The sequence below is a fragment of the Trachemys scripta genome, chromosome 10 (assembly GCF_013100865.1).
Source record: "Trachemys scripta elegans isolate TJP31775 chromosome 10, CAS_Tse_1.0, whole genome shotgun sequence".
In the NCBI taxonomy this organism is placed as follows: Eukaryota; Metazoa; Chordata; order Testudines; family Emydidae; genus Trachemys; species Trachemys scripta.
This window is the reverse complement of record NC_048307.1, coordinates 11,928,491-11,946,015: the sequence shown is the minus strand read 5'-3', so window position 1 is coordinate 11,946,015 and position 17,525 is coordinate 11,928,491. Positions and strand designations below refer to the sequence as shown.

General features: G+C 54.6%; 1 protein-coding gene across 1 annotated transcript in view; it reads left to right on the top strand.

Annotated features, from left to right (window-relative positions):
* The first annotated feature begins 4,174 nt into the window (after nucleotides 1–4,174).
* ELFN1 (extracellular leucine rich repeat and fibronectin type III domain containing 1) overlaps nucleotides 4,175–17,525 on the top strand; it is a 177,934-nt gene continuing 164,583 nt past the window's right edge. The window contains exon 1 of the mRNA XM_034783983.1: nucleotides 4,175–4,573. The gene's annotated coding sequence lies outside the window, so the exon portion shown is untranslated. The remainder of the gene's footprint in view (nucleotides 4,574–17,525) is intronic.

The window sequence follows — 17,525 nt, the reverse complement described above, 5'->3', positions numbered from 1 at the left end:
CTGTTGGATTAATGCATTTGGAGCAGCTTATTCAGAAGTCCCTATTTCTTTTTCTTTCTTCATTTATCTCAGTTTGTCACTACGTTCTACCAACAGGCCCTGTTCTGTGCACCTGCCACCCTAGCAACACTTACCAATGATGTCCTTGTAAAATGTTTTCATTTATCTAGGGGAACACGGGGTGGGTTTTTCAAAAACGCCTATAGGGGTTGAAACATTGAAAGCCAATGGGAGCTAGGTACAAACCTGACCTTTTGAAAATTCCACCCCTAACAAACTGATCGTGTCCAGGGATAAATGAGGTGAATGTTAAACACCGACCGTGGCTGAAACTCCCCAGCCCACCTACTTCTTCAAATGGCTGGGAGAAAAGATGGGCCTTGCAGCCTGTTGATCTCCAGCATGGCAATAGAGTAATACCTGTGCTTACGGTCATCTCCCAGTGGCAGCCTCCCATGGGCTTTCACAGATCTCCCATTTGAGGGCCTGATCCTGCCTGCCCTTACTCACTTGTGTAGTCCCATAAGCATCCCTGGTGTATTATGCTACCCACTAATGCTGCTGGAAGGGAAGCTGCTGTATCAAACTAGGCTTTGATTAGCCGGCACTATATCACAGTGTGTGTGGTTGTGGGGTGGGGTGGGACCAAAAGAGGAAGATGTCAAAGAAAAAGTGCTCCATGGGGGAGTGCGCATGGTACAGTGAAAACATTAGTTCACATAATACTGTATCCAGAGGTGGGATCTGACTAAAAGGAGGCCTGGACCCACAGACCTTTCTAAGAGCAGATAAAGCAAGAGAGGCACAGGACAGTGCACTGAGCAGCATCCTGGCTGGCTAAAACCGCACAGGTATCTGGGAACCTCCTGAGAACATAGAGTCCAGAATGCAGGGATCCACATCTCCATCTACGCTTTTCTGTTCCCCCTTCCCCGTGCAGACTAAAACCAGCCTTCTATCCCCCGGTGCACACACGCAAACCTGGAATGCCTTGAAGACTGAGTCGTGAACTTGACTCAGAAAGGTTAGTGGGTGAACAGTGGCTTGTGCAGCCATCTTTTGATGGCCAGTCCAGGTGGAATCCCAATGGCAGCCATTATTAACAGGTTTCACTCTACTTCATTTAACTTTCCCCCAGTCCCTGACCAAGGCATTTATCAAATGCCTCAGAGATCTGTGGATCCAAGCAAAAGGCCAAAATTAGCTCATCTGCTTATCTTGCCTTGAAGAAAGGTTATGGGCAAGTTACTTAGGGGCTGGATCCATTGCCCATTGGGTTGATTGGGGGTTTCTATTGACTTAACTGGGGAAAAGGAAGAACCCTGAACTCCTCTGGGCCTTGGTTTCTTCCCTCTGTAAAATGAGGCTAACAGATTAAAGGTGGGGTCCACCCCATCTGTAAAGTACTTTCAGGCCTCTGGCTGAACAGCATGATCCCATGGGTATGAGCTGAGTTCTACTCTTGCCTCTACCATTGACATGCCGTGAGACCTTAGGCAAGTCACTTCATCTCTGTCTCCCTCCCCCATACCCCAAAAAGGGGATAATTATAGCTGCCCAGCTCTGTAAAATGCTTGGAGCTGAAAAGGGGCACATAAAGGCAGGTCTGTACAATGCTCAGCCCAAAAGGCCCCTGGCCCTGCAGGTGGTGCGGCAATACAAACAGTAATGATTAATTCTATTCCTCTAGTAGTTTCAGTAACACATGAATTAGAGAGAAGAAACACCAAAGCCCAAAGATATCAAATATCAATACAAGGAGCAGGCTTCCAATAGGACCAGAAGGTCAAGCCAGGGCCTCGGAGCAGAGAAGCCCTCTCAAGTAGAATAGGGCAGGGTGCACCTTCCTGGACTAGTGGTTCTCAACCTGTGCTGGCCATTTGTGGCCCAATCAGCACAGAGCTGCGGCCCATGTGACATCTTCAGGGCCAGACAGGTAGTATTGGATGCAGCCCACATAACACGTAGGGCCCCACAATGGTAAACAGGTTGAGAACCACTGGCTGGACAGACCCAGCCTTGCCCCTGTCCATCACCCCCTCTGCTTTCCGTACAATTTGCTTCCCTTTGTTTGGCTGCTGCCTTTAGAAGCCCGTGTTTTTAACTTGACTAAGTAGTAAGCCAGGTTGCCGGCTGTCATCTGGAGACCCGCCACCATCTCGCTTGTTCCCAGGCTGTCTCCCAGCTTTATTACATTTTGCCTCATTTCTTGGCTGTATTTTGATGATTATTATTATTGAGCCGAAAGAAATGAAGAGCCCAGCTCTTCACTATCTCGCCTATCTCTTTGCATCTCCCCCCCGCCCCCTTCCAGGGCTAATGCTGCAACATGCCTGACTCAAAGGCTTGTGTGGCAAATGAGTTGAGTGTTTTTGATGTGTGTGGAGGCCTCTGTGCGATAGAGACAAGTTCTCCAGCTCATTAATTTCCGGAAATGAGAGGAGTAATGGAGAGGAAAGCTGCTCTGGTACTCCTAGGAAAGCCCCTGTCAATGAGGGATGCATTTTCTCGCAGCTAAAGGTGTATCCGTTTATGTGGTTCTCGCAACTAGTAAGTCTCAATGAATGGGTCTGATCCGCGGCGGCGGGGTGGATTGTTCTTGGCTAATCCCGGGTTTATTTCGGCCATGGGTTATTAAAGAGGCCCTTTGTCACTTCACCACACCGAGAAGGGGAAGGGGCCCGGTGGCTTTGCAATCGGAGGGGGGACAGAAAGAAGGGAGGGCTGGGAGAGGCCAAGAGCTTCATCAGCCGAGATCTGCCCCGAGCTGGAAAAGCTGCTCTCGGAGCCCAACACCTGTTGAAGCGCGTGGGACAGAAGCAGGCAGCATTTCCAGCAGGCAGTGAAAGGGGGGGGGGCAAGATTCCTGGGGTGGGGGCTGCTCCAGCAGGTGCTGCACCCAGAGCTGCTGGGGATTTCCTCTCCTGTGGTGAGACGGGCCTGATGGGATTTTGGGTTTAATAAGAAACTCCATCCTCACTGGGGGGGGGGGATATGTGTTTACTTCCCCCCCCGTCCTACCCCAGGAGTTATTAGAGACACGGGGGCTGGGGATCAATCATCCTGTTATCCCAGCTGTTCCCTTTCCCAGCCGGACCATTGCGAGCCGCGCTCCCCTCCGACCCAGCGCGGGGACAAGTTACCCCCCTCCCCAGGGCTTGCTGTGGGCTACGCGGGTCCCGCCGGGCTTTTCAGCGGGCTGGGCAACATCCCTGCAGTGTCATTTGCTCCTCCGTGTGCGGCGAAACTTCCTCCCCCAAGCTGGGGACTGGAGACATCCCCCCGCCTGAGCTGGGCTGTGCCGGCCCCGGCAGCTCGTTTCCAAGGAGCGCTCTGCTAGCAGGACCCGGGATGGCGCTGGGACTCCGAAAAGGACAGGAGGGGCCGAGACACTGATACAGCCCAAGGCTCTGGCTCTGCGCCCGAAGACTTCCCTAGCCAAGGTTGCCCCTTCCCAACACCCAGCCCACCCTTTGCCAGGCCAGATCCACCCCCGGCGCCGCGCCCCAGGCCAATCGCCAGCTGCGTAAAACTGGGTGATCCCTTTCCTCTCGCTCCGGCTAATCCCCTTCTCTCCCGGACCATTAGCGAGCAGTTGCTTCAGCCTGGCATCTCTTCCAGCCTGCGCCTGCCGGAGGAGTGGGGTGGGGGTCGCTAATTCCTCCCGGGTCCCAGCCAGGGTCGGAACGGAAAGGAAACAGCAGCCCGAAAAAGTTACCCGGAAAGTTTGCCGGGAGCCCAGAGCCTGTGCTGCGGGCGGCTTGAGGGCCGTGTCTGTGCCTCTCCCAAACCCGGCCCGGCCCGATGTTAATCTCCCTCCCTCCTAACGTGGGATTGGTACTAGAGCGAGCGAGCGAGCGAGAGGCAAGGTCAGGCCCCGTGAGGAATCCAAACCCAGCCTGCCAGCCAGCAGAGGGAGAGAAGTTTTGGGCAGGGGAGGGAGCCCCCGGCTGGGGACTGGGGGGAGGAGGCTTTCCCCGTGGGGAGCTCTTCCCTCCCTTCTCGTTTACAGACAGCCTTGGCCAAACAAGCTGATTAGAAGCTTTGATGCTTCAACTTCACCTAACGCTCCATTGGATCAACCCGCGCCTTGTGCTGAAGTTACACACCCCCTTCCCCCCCCCTCCTCCCCCGCCCCGCTCCCAGCCCCTCCCCCCCACTCGGACTCCTACATTAAACCTTTGATCACGCTCGGCAAGAATGTGCTACTACCTAAGCGCGGGGCATCGCCGCTGCCGGATGGCCCCTCTCCAGCCCCAGACCGCCTTGGAATAGATCGAATTAAACCCCCCAAACAGCGGAGCCTAGCGCTGTCAACCGAGGCTCGCCTGGCATGAATCCCGTTGCATTTCCTGGATCTTGGAGGTTCCTTGCTTGACGCAGTGAGGAGCTGCAGCCCGCTCTGTTCTCAGGCCGAGTCCAGCCCTGGGATTTGTCTCTTTGAAATTTGCCGTCTGGAGTGGGAGCTGCCGGCGCGGGGTGTGTGGATCGTCCGGAAAACGTGTCCCCGCCGGGCGGAGATCAAGGACCATCCGGCCCGGCCGAGGGACCCCTCCCCCCATGTCACAGGCAGGTAGGTGAGCCGGGCTGGGTGGGATTGTGAGGGAGGGGAGCGGGGCCAGCAGCCGACGCCGTGTCCCTGGCTTCCCTTCCCGTCCCTCCCCTGCCGCAGTACCGGGGCAGCGGGCGTTCGCTCGCTCGCTTTCCCCCGGCGGCTCCGGGGTCGGCTGGAGAAAGGGGCCGCTCCATACGGTGCGCCGGGAGCAGCCAGCCCCGGTGCCCGCCCACCCAACTCCGCGCTCCCTTTGCAGCTCGCCCCCTTTCGTGGCCAGCGCTGCCTCCTTCCCCCTTCCCCGCCCCATCCCGCGGCAGATGTTGCCGGAGATAAGCCCTGGCTCCCGGGGCTCTCCCAGGCGAGCCCTCCGTCTGCCGAGCCAGCCTGAGCCGCTCCTGCGCCCTGGGAGAGGCGCCCAGCCGCCAGACTGGCCCCCCTCCAGAGCTCGCCCCCTTTGCCGGCAGGGACGCTGCGAACGCCCGGTGCAGCCCGCCAGTGGCCGCACCGACCAGACCAACTTTCCGAAGCCCGGCCCGGCTGGCGGGGCGAGCTGCGGGCTGAACTCGGCTTGCCCTCCGCTCGCTCCCCGCCTGAAGTCCCCGGGGCTCCGCGGCGTCCCTGGCGGCTACCTGGGTCCTGGCTCTGGAGCGAGCGGGCAGGTTTCAGCACCGGCGGACAGCGCCCAGCGCCCCTACCTCCGCGCGGAACCCCGGCGCCCTGGCAAAAGCCACGAGCCCAAGCCAGGGGCAGAGGGGATCCCCCCCCCCAGCAGCTAACAGGGCTCCCCAGTTCCGGAGGCTGTGGAGTATAAAGAACTGGGAAGCCGCTGCCTGCAGCCCTCCTCTTGCTCCCCCAGAGGCTGTCCCCGCTCCGCTTCGCTCCTAGCAGGAGTTAGGTTTCTCCCTAGCCTCGGTGAAGCTAATGGTTCCGCCTGCATCTCCCTGCACTTTAGTCAGCCTTAAAGTAGCTCCCGGAGGCCTCGCCCCTAGGAAGGTTAATGCAACTGTTGCCTTCAGCGAGGTCTGGTGATCCGGAGCTAAGTGCGATCCGGCGCCCAGTGCTGGGTGGGGAGGGGGGAAAGTTGTAGCCCTTTGGAGGCGGAAGCTCGCACGGCTTCGCGGGACTCACTGTCTGCCGGCAGAGGAGGGAAGAGTTTTGCAACCCCCACTAAAGTGTGTGTGTGTGTGTGTGTGTGTGTGTGTACGCGCGTGAGTGTGTGCGCCTCTGTTGTGTGTGGGCGCGTGAGTGTGTGTGTGTGTGCGGACGCGCGCTGTAGGGGTGGGTGGATAATAGCGATATGCCCAAATGTTTCTTAACAGCCGATTGAAATCTTCCTGGCAGGTTAACTTGTGCTCAGATAAAGCTGTTTACTGATCGCTTTGGAATTTGTCGAAAATGACTAATGACCTGACGGTTACTATTCCTGAGAGAATGCAACTCAGCGCTTGTTAGTCCTGCAAATCAGGAGGGCTTTGCTTGGGTTTTAAAATTCGGTTTTCTCGGCGTGTGTGTGTGTTTTATCAATAGATTTCTTTAAATCACACGTTGCTAATTTGCTTCTGAGTTGGCGGCGCTCCGCTCTAGCTCCCCACATGTCCTCTTTAATATGAATTCTATTTTTGCAGCCAAAAACGTGCCACACATATAGTTTTAATTAAACGAACAAGCGGGCGGGGGGGAACTCTCTCGCAAATGTGGGCTTGGATTTTAATCACCTCTTATCCCCGGTCCAACAATATGTGACTCTAATTGAAATGAGGACTGCAGAGAGTTATAACCTTGTTAAAGGAAAAACGTTACTATTGAACCTAAATACTCCTCTCTTCTTGGCATCTCATCCTGTCCCCTAAAAGAGTCCCCTGGATTGGCTAAGTTTTAAAATAATAATAAAAGCCAGGCTGGACAGATGGACAGTCCATCTCTTTGATTGGTCTCCAGTGGGTTTTCTCCTCTATTAGATTCTGTTGTTTCGGGTTGTACAAGAGATTTCGTTGCTATCCGATGAATGCATTGCGGCTTTAATTATAATGACAGATGTTGCTGCAAAGTTCCATCTCCGTAACAGAATTAATGATAAACACCGAGGGCCGAGTAGCTTGCCAATCAGGGAGCCCATTGTTAAGCCGCAACCAGAGTTGCCAAATAATGTTCATGATGCATTTGAATGATGCCAGGCCAATCCCCCCCTTAGCCCAGTGCCCAGAACCCACCTCAGCGTGAACTAGATCTTTAAACGGGGCCCTGACACACACACAAACACCCCGCTCAGGCTGGGCGCTAGGAGACTATTGGACAGGCGATGCACACGGATGGACCCTTGAAATCTCTTCCAGTCCATTTAAAATCTCGGTTGCTTTACAGCTTGATAGCCCCAGAGTTGCTGTACTTGATGCAATAAACGAGTCATGCCGGTCCCGCTCTTTATTTATTTAAAGCTTGTGTTTCCTTGTTGTGCGGTGAAGGCCGCTCGTCCCTGGTCGGCCTCGCTGATCTTGGGGGGATGGGGAGGAAGAGGCCGCCGTGCTGTTACTGTTACTCTCCTTCACACTCCGTTTCACTGGAATCACACCTCACTTCGGGGCTGCCTTCGGTTGAATAACGCCTCCCATCCTCGGCAAAAATAGAACCGGTTGACTCGTAGGTTGCTGTTTTCTTCCCCCTGGAAATGTCAGCTTCCCTGCGACCAGGTTGTCACCTGCTCCCGCGCGGAGCAGGGGAGCGACATTGATGCACGGATGCAAACCCAGCCCTTTCATTCCAGCCCTGGACGGGGCTGTATCCCCCGCTGCTCCAGCTCCGGGGGCTGGGCCATTTCGCAGCGGATGGTGCAGATACGTTCCTTCTGGCCGCTCCGTGTCCCCCTTTTCCGGAAGGAATCGCTGGGAGAGCAGCATTTGCTGCTGTCCAGCGTCCTTGACTGGCTGCGCGAGTCGCTTACCCCTTCCCTGGCTTGTCAGGGCCTCCCTCGCCTTCTCCTTCCAGCCTGACTATCAGCCGGCCTCGCATTCGCCAAACTTTGCATTGCTCCATTTGCACTCCCCCCAGGGGCAGAGTCCAACACCAGCGCTCCGGGCCTGTAACTTGCCCGGTTTGACTAAATAACCGGACTGCTCCTGTCTCCAGCGCTCACAGCTGCCCTGGGTCCGGCCAGGGGGCTCATTTAGGCGGGCCGAAGTGTTTGTTAGGTGCGCCCAGTTGAACTGGTGGGTCACACTGAGGGGACAAGTGCCAGGGACTCGGGAGTAGGAATCTTGGGGACTCGGGAGTTAATGATGAACTTCTCCCGTTCCCAAACGCAGCGCGCTGCGCGCTGATCCTCTCCGGCTCTGCTCCTACTCCGAGCTGTCAGGGAAGCTGCTACCACTGACCTTCCAAACTGCGCCACTGCTCCTTACAGCCTACTGTTAGCCTGGGCTTTCTCCCCCGGCCTACCACACACCCAAATCCACCTGCGAGAGACTCTCTCGCTTCCTAAAGTATTGCTCCGTGGCAGGGAGCTTTGGATTTGGAATGTCAAAGCTGATCGAAGTATCAGGGGGTAGCCGTGTTAGTCTGTATCTACAAAAACAACAACTTGTTGTTTTTTAAAGATGATCCAGTCTGTTCTTTCTCATATAATGTGCGGATTTTCAAATGGCCGGAGGTTTCCCTCTATTTCTCAGATCCTTGGGCTCCCTCTCACAAATCAGCCTGACCCAAAGTTTTTAGCCTGTCAGTCGCGCCCAGTTTCCTAAAGACCTGAGCCCAAGGTCGGACATACGGTGATGTCACAGAACACACCGACTTTTCTGTCGTGGTGATGTCACTCTGCTGTTGTAGCCACTTTCCTAGGAGGGCTAGACAGCATCCAAACTTGGATCCCCATCTCCTTCCATCGCCAGCTCGGCTTGGTATTTTGCTCCTGATTAAACTCTGTATCAATTACTCGCCCTCATCGAGTTCTAAACTGATCATTGCTGCATTAGCCACGCCGGCTCAATCTAGCTAGCTATCGCTTTTCCTAATACATATCTTCGAGTAGTCTGAGATCACCCAGCCCAGGGGTTCAGCTGTGTTACTCCCAGCTGGACGGCTTTCCGTCTCTTGATTTCCACTCATAAAAAGGTGCTTTTGTCAGGTTTTCAATTTCTGCTATCAACAGGCTCGCCCAGTGGGGGGAAGGTACAAACAGCAACTCAGAGGATAGTGACCTTTTAGCTCACTCTTCATTAGAGCACACTTTACTTGCCCTTTCTGTAATTACGGTCCTCAAGATTCCCCAGCCGACACCTTCCCTCTGCACCGGGACCAACCTCCTTCTGTTAGTTTGATGCGTTTCATTGCCAGTTTGCACTGTATTAAACATTTAAAAGTTTGCCGTGGTGAATAAAGAGATCATTAATATAAATTGATTCCAGGGTTTCCAAGGGGGTGCCACCGTATATATAAATGACATCTATTAAGGGAGCCGTAGAGTGAGTGGCGAGGTGAATTTCGAATTATTTCAGAATGTTCCCAAATTAATGGGTTGTCGCTCTGAAGTCTCCGGCAGCGCCAAAACCCAGACGCTGTGAAGGGGGTGGGGGGGGGGGAATCAAGACGCCTTGAAGGGATTGCAGGCGGCAGTCTTGTTCCTCAGCTCACCTTACATTTACTGTATAAATAATTAGGCCGCATTTTTACCTCGCTCCCACAATCTTAGGAGGAAGCGGCATGCCCAGGATCGAACAGGGGTGCGTAGCGGAGGCTGCTGCGTCTGGCTAGGTCTGCAGGGAAAGCGGAGTCCAGCTGACCCCCTCTGCCCCCAGTCACACCCAGAGAACAGCAGAGGCGTTCGGTCCAATACTTGGGGCGCGGCGCTGGGAGAAGGGCCGGTATCAGGAAGCGAGGGGAAGGAAAGAAAAGGGAATATTAGTCAAACGGGCCTGCCGCGTTGGCTTGTCTTAAAATCTTTATAGCCGCATCTCGTGGATTTCCAAAGGCAGGGACTGCAGCCAAGAAGCGTCACATAAACCAGGTGACAAGGCAGTGAGTATCCGACAGGACACACCACTGTCCAGACTTCTCAGGGAAAGGCCAAAGGCCGGGAATCAGGGAGCCACGTGGAAACGGACAGGGGTACCCGCTAGATAGACACTTTACAGCGTTGTCTCTCCCACACTGTACTGGCCGCATATCCCTGTCCCCTTCTTCCCCCTCCACACCCACTCTCTCTCACACACACCCCAGCTCTGTTGAACCTGGAAATGATCTTGCTTGGACCCTTTACTCTCTGACCGGCCGCTCAAAGCCCTGCAAGAAACTCTGGTGGAGGGCACTGAGCGCTGTGTAAGTAGGGGACCAGGGTAACCTGCTCTGCCTTTGCGCCCGGAACAGGGATGAGGGGTGTGAACGCATCGCTGTGCCTGTGCAGATCTGGGGTAGGGTGCCTAATGATTGTTGCCCCCTTCCCCCCCTCCCCAGGTTGCAGGGCTTTTCTTCTGGGGGCTCTTCTTCCTCCGGCTCGCCCTCTCTCCCCCATGCATAAGGATTTATCTCCATTCGCGGTCTCTGGGATTGAGTCAGCTCCTTTGTATGCCGCTTGAATTGGCCAGCTGCTTTGTAGAGAGAGGCTGAGATCGTGCTGTGGGTACAGAGAAAGAGAAAAATCAAAGCCTGGGATGAAAACGGGACAGGAAGCATGAGCTCGGGGAGGAAAACAAAGAGTAAAAAGCGAGGGAAGAAGAGCTCTCTGGGGAGCTGGCTGGCGAGCCGGCCAGATGGCTCCCGGCGCAGAGAGAGGGGCTGCAAAGGAGGGTGTCCCTCCCTAGCCCCGGGGCAGACTGACAGACCCACTGGCCCTGGAAAGGCGAGTGCCACTGACTCACAGGAGCGGCCCCTTCTCCATGGCCAGCGCTAGGGGCTCCCAGGTGGGGTCGGGGCTGTGCGGAGCTGTATTCACAGCCCCCGAGGTGTGCTCATCAGGGGGGTGGTTGGGAACCGCTGGGGGAAGGCAGAGGCAAATCCGGGTTAGGGCGACCGCGGTGATGGGCGCGGTAGGAAGAAACGAGAGAGATGGACAGCGAAGGATGAGAACAGGACAGGGGTTTATCAGCTGGGGAGAGAATCTGCTCCAAAGCAGGTTCTTGTGCTGCAGAGACACTCCCCATCCTTGACAGGTCACCGCCGGTTAATGCCCCCCGGGGTAGCCTCCATACCCAGCATCCCGGTCTCTGCTGACCTCCCCTCCCCCATTTCCTCTCCGGGGAGATTCCTGGGGGGGCGCTAATCCTTGCTCCCTGGCCGGCGTGTCCCCCCCTCTCCGGCGGGGGCTGTGAGCGCGCTCTTCATTCTAATGAGAAAGTCGCTCCGAATGGGCGAGGCCTCATTCGCTCTGCCTCCGAGAGGCAGGGACCGGCCGAGGGCCCGATGGGAACGCAATGAATGAATGAATCTCCATAAAGAGCCCCGAGCGGGAGTTAGAGAGCGGAGGAGGCAGAGCGGGCAGCAAACCTGGGCTGGCGGGGAGCGCAGGTAAGGAGACGGCTCCAGGGCGGGTAACTCCTGCTGCCAGCGCAGGTCCACTCCCGTTCCACCCCGGGGCAGCTCCTCGCACACACCCCGGGGGAGAGGAGGCGAAGGCAACAGGTGCGTGGGTGTCCCCGGGGCTGTTGGTGGATATTGGCCAGACCCCGGGGGCTCGCCGCAGGTTTGCATTGCTCCCAACAGGAGCTGCTGGGCTCTGTGCAAAGCCAGGCCCTATAGAGGTGGAGGTGGTGGTGGTGTTCCTCCTTCAAAATGTGGAATTGCAAAAACTTCCCAGGAAGTTTCTCCACTGGCTCGCTCCCTTCTCCCTGCCGCCTTCCGTTCCCTCGTGGCCTTTCCGGGGGACTTTGTTTAAGCTAGAAAGACAAAGCAGGGGGAGACGAAGTGGACGAGCAAGGAGGCTAGTGGCTTTAACTCTGAGGGCGGAACAATCTCTTTCTACCTGTCCGGCATGGAAGTGGCTTTGCAGGGGGTGAGCTCCAGGGTGCACGGGGTGCGTGTGTGTCTAGAGCCATCGTTATTTGAGTGCTATGTGCCGGGCACGGACAGAGCCTGTCTCAGCGGCGTCACCTTTCAGGCACTCGGGCAATGCCGGCAGGGCAGGAAGTCTCCCCTTGCCTGGCAGGGCAAAGCCCCGCGGGGGAGACACCCAGCCAGGGAGCAGGGCTCTCTCTGGAGGAGGAAGCGCAGGGCTGTCCTCGCTCACACAGGTAGTTCCCACAGGGGTGCAAGTCCCTGGACTTGCTTGGGAGCGGAGGCTGCTTTCGCCAGCGGCGCTCAGATCTGGGGGGCTCTCTTCCCTCCTTCCGACACGTGAGCGGGGCCCCACGGTGGATTCTCAGTAATAATCCAGGGGAGTTATGGGGAGCAGGCTTCCCGGCGCTGTATTCGCGTGTTTGCTGATGTTTGCACCCTTGGCGTCACAAAGGCGAAGGGACAAGTCGCTGGAGCTTTCACACGAAGTCATAAGCAGGCGGCTCATTCCCTTCTGAAGGGGAAACCATTTGCACTGATCTGAAATGCGAAATCTCATTACCATGCGAAATCGAAGAAAACAGCCCCGAAGGCTCCCCAAAGGCATTGATCTGCGCTTGTAACTCGCTGCATCTTCATTACACGCCAGGGCGCAGATTTGTGGTTCCCTGGGCTCGCCGCGCAAAGGCTGGGAGAGCGGGAGGAAAGGCGCTTATTCCTCGCCTGGCTGCAGGCCGGCGTTTGGGAGCAGGGCCCCCGGCTGTCTCCTCTCTGACGGCGCTCATCTGTAGGGCTAGGGGGCTGGGATCGCTGGGCGGCCAGGAAGCAGAAAGAGGAAGTTGCTCCGGCCAGACACCTGCTGGGTTCCGGACCCTGCAGGGACTTAGGGAGCCGGCCGCTTCCTGCACAGCGAAGATTGGTGGCTGAGGGGACGGGGGGGATCCCATGGCCAGGCCGCAGATGCCAGGCGGATCTGGCTAGCGGGATGGAAAGGGAGCTCTCCCTAACCCCAGGCGGATGATACCTTCTTTGGGAGACCCGTGCTCGGCCTTGGCGAGACAGCAGTGCCCCCTGGCCCGCAGCTCCGGGCCCCGGCTTTGCAATTTCTCCCCCGACGGCTCCCTCCAGCTTCCAGCTCGCCCCTGCTATCTGCGGAGTGGGGCCAGAGCCCTGTGCAGCCGCACTGTATTGTTACCCCGCCAGCCCCCCGTTGGCAGCCACGTCTCCCCAAGGTTACGGCAGGAAAAGGCGTGTGTAGGGGGACAGCTATGGACCAGTGTGATTTTGCCAGTCCCCGTTTGCAGCCTGGGCTGTGAGCACCGCGCGGGGACTGGGCAGAGCTGGCGCCTTGCGAGCCCCCTGTTGTACCCGGGAAGAACTCATGGAGCCGGGGAAGGTTCTAACGCAGCCCGGCCCTGAGAGGCAAAGGCGCTGCCTGTTGCGGCTTTCCCCGCCTCCCTCGGGCTCCCTCTCTGTCTCTCTCCTTCTCTGCAGCCAGTGGTGCTCGCAGCAGTGTTTGGTTTGCACTTCCTGCCTTCTGTAGCCACAGGCACTCTCTGTGCCTCAGACACACTCACTGACTGTCTCACGCTCAGACATACAGTCACACTGACACACACACCTGGACTCTCTCTCTCACACACACACTGGGACACTGACACACATGCCTGGATTCTCTCTCTCACACACACTGGGACACTGACACACACACCTGGACTCTCTCACACACACACTGTGACACGGACATGCACATCTGGACTCTCTCTCACACACACTGTGACAATGACACGCACACCTGGACTCTCTCACACACACACACCGTCACACTGACACACACACCTGGACTCTCTCTCACACACACCGTGACACTGACACACACTGTGACACTGACACACACACCTGGAGTCTCTCTCTCACACACACACACTGGGACACTGACACACACACCTGGACTCTCTCTCAGACACACACCATGACACTGACACCTCCTGACTCTCTCACACACGCACCATGACACTGACACACACACCAGGACACTGACACACACACTCCGAAGAAGTGAGGTTTTTACCCACGAAAGCTTATGCCCAAATAAATCTGTTAGTCTTTAAGGTGCCACCAGACTCCTTGTTGTTTTTGTAGATACAGACTAACACGGCTACCCCCTGATACTTGACACACACACTGACACAGACATGCACACCTGGACTCTCTCTCTCACACACACACATCGTGACACTGACACACACACCTGGACTCTCTCACACACCCACTGTGACATGGACATGCACACCTGGACTCTCTCACACACACACACTGTGACACTGACACACACTCCTGGACTCTGTCTCACACACACTGTGACAATGACACACACACCTGGACTCTCTCACACACACACCCACTGTGACACTGACACGCACACCTGGACTCTCTCTCTCTCTCACACACACACACTGTGACACTGATAGGCACACCTGAACTCTCTCTCTCACACACCCACTGTGACACTGACACGCACACCTGGACTCTCTCACACACGCCCACTGTGACGCACACCTGGGTTCTCTCTCTCTCTCACACATACACACTGTGACACTGACACACACACCTGGACTCTCTCTCACCCTCACACTTTGCCACTGACACACACCGATTCTCTCACAATCCAACACAACGTGACATTGGTAAACACACCCGGACTCTCAAACTCCAGCACGCCTTGACACTGACACACCCACACTGTGACACTAACACACATCCCCCTACTCTCTCACACTCCAAAACAACATGACACTGGCATGCACAACCCGACTGTCTCACACTCAAACACCCTGTGACACTGAAATACACACTCCTACCCCTTTGTGTAACCACGGAGCCTTTTAAAGAAACATGAACACAGACTAAGGGGATATGCGCGAGAAGGGGTCACCTTCCCAACCCCTCCGAGGCCCCAGGGATGAACTCAGTCCTGGGCACTCCAGCTGCTATTTCTCCAGCCAAAGCCCCGGGCTGAGGCTGTGGCAATCAATGTGCAGGAGCTCAGTGAGCACCGCTGCTTGCTGGTGAGAAGCTTCCTGCCCTTCCCTCAACGAGGTGCCCCGAGAAGGGCTTGCTAGTGCTCTTCTGATTGGCTTCATTCTCCACTCAGAGCAGTCACTGCATTAGGATTTGATTTTTTTCCACCTTCGAGCCCCAGCCAGATTAGATTATGGATTTGGCTGATTTCATGCAACTGGGGGAGGGAGGAGTTAGAGAGAGAGAACAGGATCCCATGGAGGGGAGAGAAATCGTATCTAGATAAGAGCTTGTTCTTTATGTCTGCTTAATGCAATCCTGTTTGATCATCAGGCGGCACAAGATCTAACGCCTCACCAGGAAGGATTAACTAGGAAAGGTCAGATTTCGTGCTCATTTGATGTGTGAGGAGTATTATTCTGAATGTTGGGGATTATTTATTTGTTCCCTAGTCCAAGCAGAAACAAGCAAACAAACAAAAGCCCTCTGGTCACAGCTCCAAAGATTTGTATAATCTAAATCTAGATGTGATACCGCAGTGTGGGGAGGGTAACAAAGCAACATCAATAAAGTCTTGTCTGTCCCTGGGCTGTAGGGTTTGGTGACCAGCAATCCATGCAGCTGCATCAGTGCAAACTCCTGGGGGAGTCTCTTTTTAAATCTCTCTGCTCCACCAGCACTAGCCTTTGCTGGACACCAGCTACTGAATTGAGGCTAATCCCAAGGACGGACAAGGCCTGGGATTATGTGGTTACCAGCAAAGGCTAGTCAGTGCATAACAGGCTGGAACAAAGAGACTTAAAATATTAAATATACTAGAAATGTCTTATTGAAATGAGAGGATAATGGTCTGATGTGTCGGCTCATGACAGCTGCTCCATGTGGAGCGAAGGGAAGGAAATCCCATTGATTGGGCCTGTGTGAAAAGCAGACAAATAGGGTGACCTGGGTAGCATCCCTAGTGGAATATAGAGAATGAGTGGACTATGCAGTCAGAGATAAACTCAGAGAAGCGGGGAGAGGCAGGGGTAGGTAGGACTTTGAGGTCAAGGACAAGGAAGTTGAATTTGCAATGGAGAAGGAGAAGCCAGTGTAGGGATTCAAAGGTGTGTGTATGTGACATGGAGGGGCCAGGTACATCATCCTGGTGACTGCATATTGTACAGACTGGAAGCGGGAAGGAGAGGAAATTCCTGTGATCAAGACAGGAAATGAGAGTTTTAGCTATCTGAACAGAAAGAAGAGGTTTTGATGGAAGAAGCGGCAGGACTGGGACACCACCCCATGGGAAGAGTGAACTAGAGGAGGAGTCTGAGCTGGCCACAGGGTTAAGAACCTGAGTGACAGGGATAGCGGAGGTGTGATCAACAGCGACAGAGCACAAAGTGGGTGATCGGAAGGGGAAAAACTGGGAGTTCAGGGTTTGTCTACATCAAGTGTGAGCTGATGGTGAAACTCCCAGAAGGAGATGTCAATGGGAGAATGAAAGAGAGAGGTAGGCTTGGGAGTCATCTGCTTTGGGATGGCCAATAGATATGTGTATGAACAGAGAGCTCACCCAGGGAAAGGGTGGTGAGGGGGAAGAGAAATCTAAGAGCAGATTGCCACTGAAAGCAGCAGCAGCAGGAGGAGGAGGATGACCCACCAAAAAGACAGTGAAGGAGGATGGAGGAAAGGTAGGGGAGAGACAGAGGAGCAGAGCTGTGGGAAACTAAGGCAGGGCAAGAGGTCGAGCATGACCAACAGTGTTAACAACAGCTAGGAATCAAGGAGAATGATGGCTCACTGACCCTGAGACTTAGCCAGGAAGAGAGCATTACACATCTTGGTGTGAGCTGTTTCAGAGGAGTGGAGGGGGTGGAGTAGAGGGGGAGGATGGGCGCTCATTTGGTGAGTGTGGAAGTGAATGTGTGTACAGCACCTAGCACAATGGAGTCCCGCTCCATGACTGGGGCTCCATGCTACTGTAACACAAATAAACGGGAAGAAAGGAAGTGGATGGTAGCTGGAGAGGCAGGTGAGGGACCAACGGTTAGCTTTTTGAGGTTGGAGATACTGGAATATGCATGGTATGGGGTGGGGAAGAAGCCAGAAGGGAATGAGAGGTTAAGTGGTGCAAGGAGATCAGGAGAAAACGGGCAGGCGAAGGAGCTGGAGGTAGAATATCCATGTCAATCTGCATATAAAAAAATCTACCAAATCAGCTGGAGGTTCTCAATCTGCCATTTCAGTTTAGCCTGGTTAAGACAGCACCTTCTGTAACACCCTTCTGGCATGATCCCCAACATGGGAGTTAAATGTAACATTCAAGAGGATACAGCAGCCTGAAAAAATATTCTGAAAGCCCTTTGTGGAAATGAAATCACTCACGGCGAACTGCATTTGTCAGAATAGCTCCTCACTTCGACACGGCTGAATGATATCTCTAGCTTTGGATAGCATCAGGGAAGAACTGAAACAGAGGTGTAAAAAGAGATGGAGAATCTGCGATACTGGTGACCAAAGGAGGAGACATTGTCTTGGCGTAGACCAGAATGACTCTCTGAAGAATATACATTTGATAGGCCCAAATCCTGCGGCCTTTACACATGTGAATAGTCCCTGGTGCACATCATGAATAGTCTTACTGGAGGCAATGGGACTAACATGGTGGTAAGGGCTGTAGGACCTATAGCTAATGCTTCACAGAACATAATACACACATGCAACATTTTAAATAGATTTGTCCAGTGTTCATAATAACACTTAGTGAGCAAAGCCTCAGCAAGTATAAATCAACGTAGCTCTATTGAATTCAATGCAATTATGCCAATTTACACATGCTGAGGATCAGGTACGACCCAATACATTTGAAAAATATTTACATAGTTTGCATCCTATTATAGCATTTAAATCTAGGAGTTGGACAAGTGTAATCTTTTGTAGCTACGTCATTTTAAAAATCAATGGTAATAAGTATATGGAAATGTAG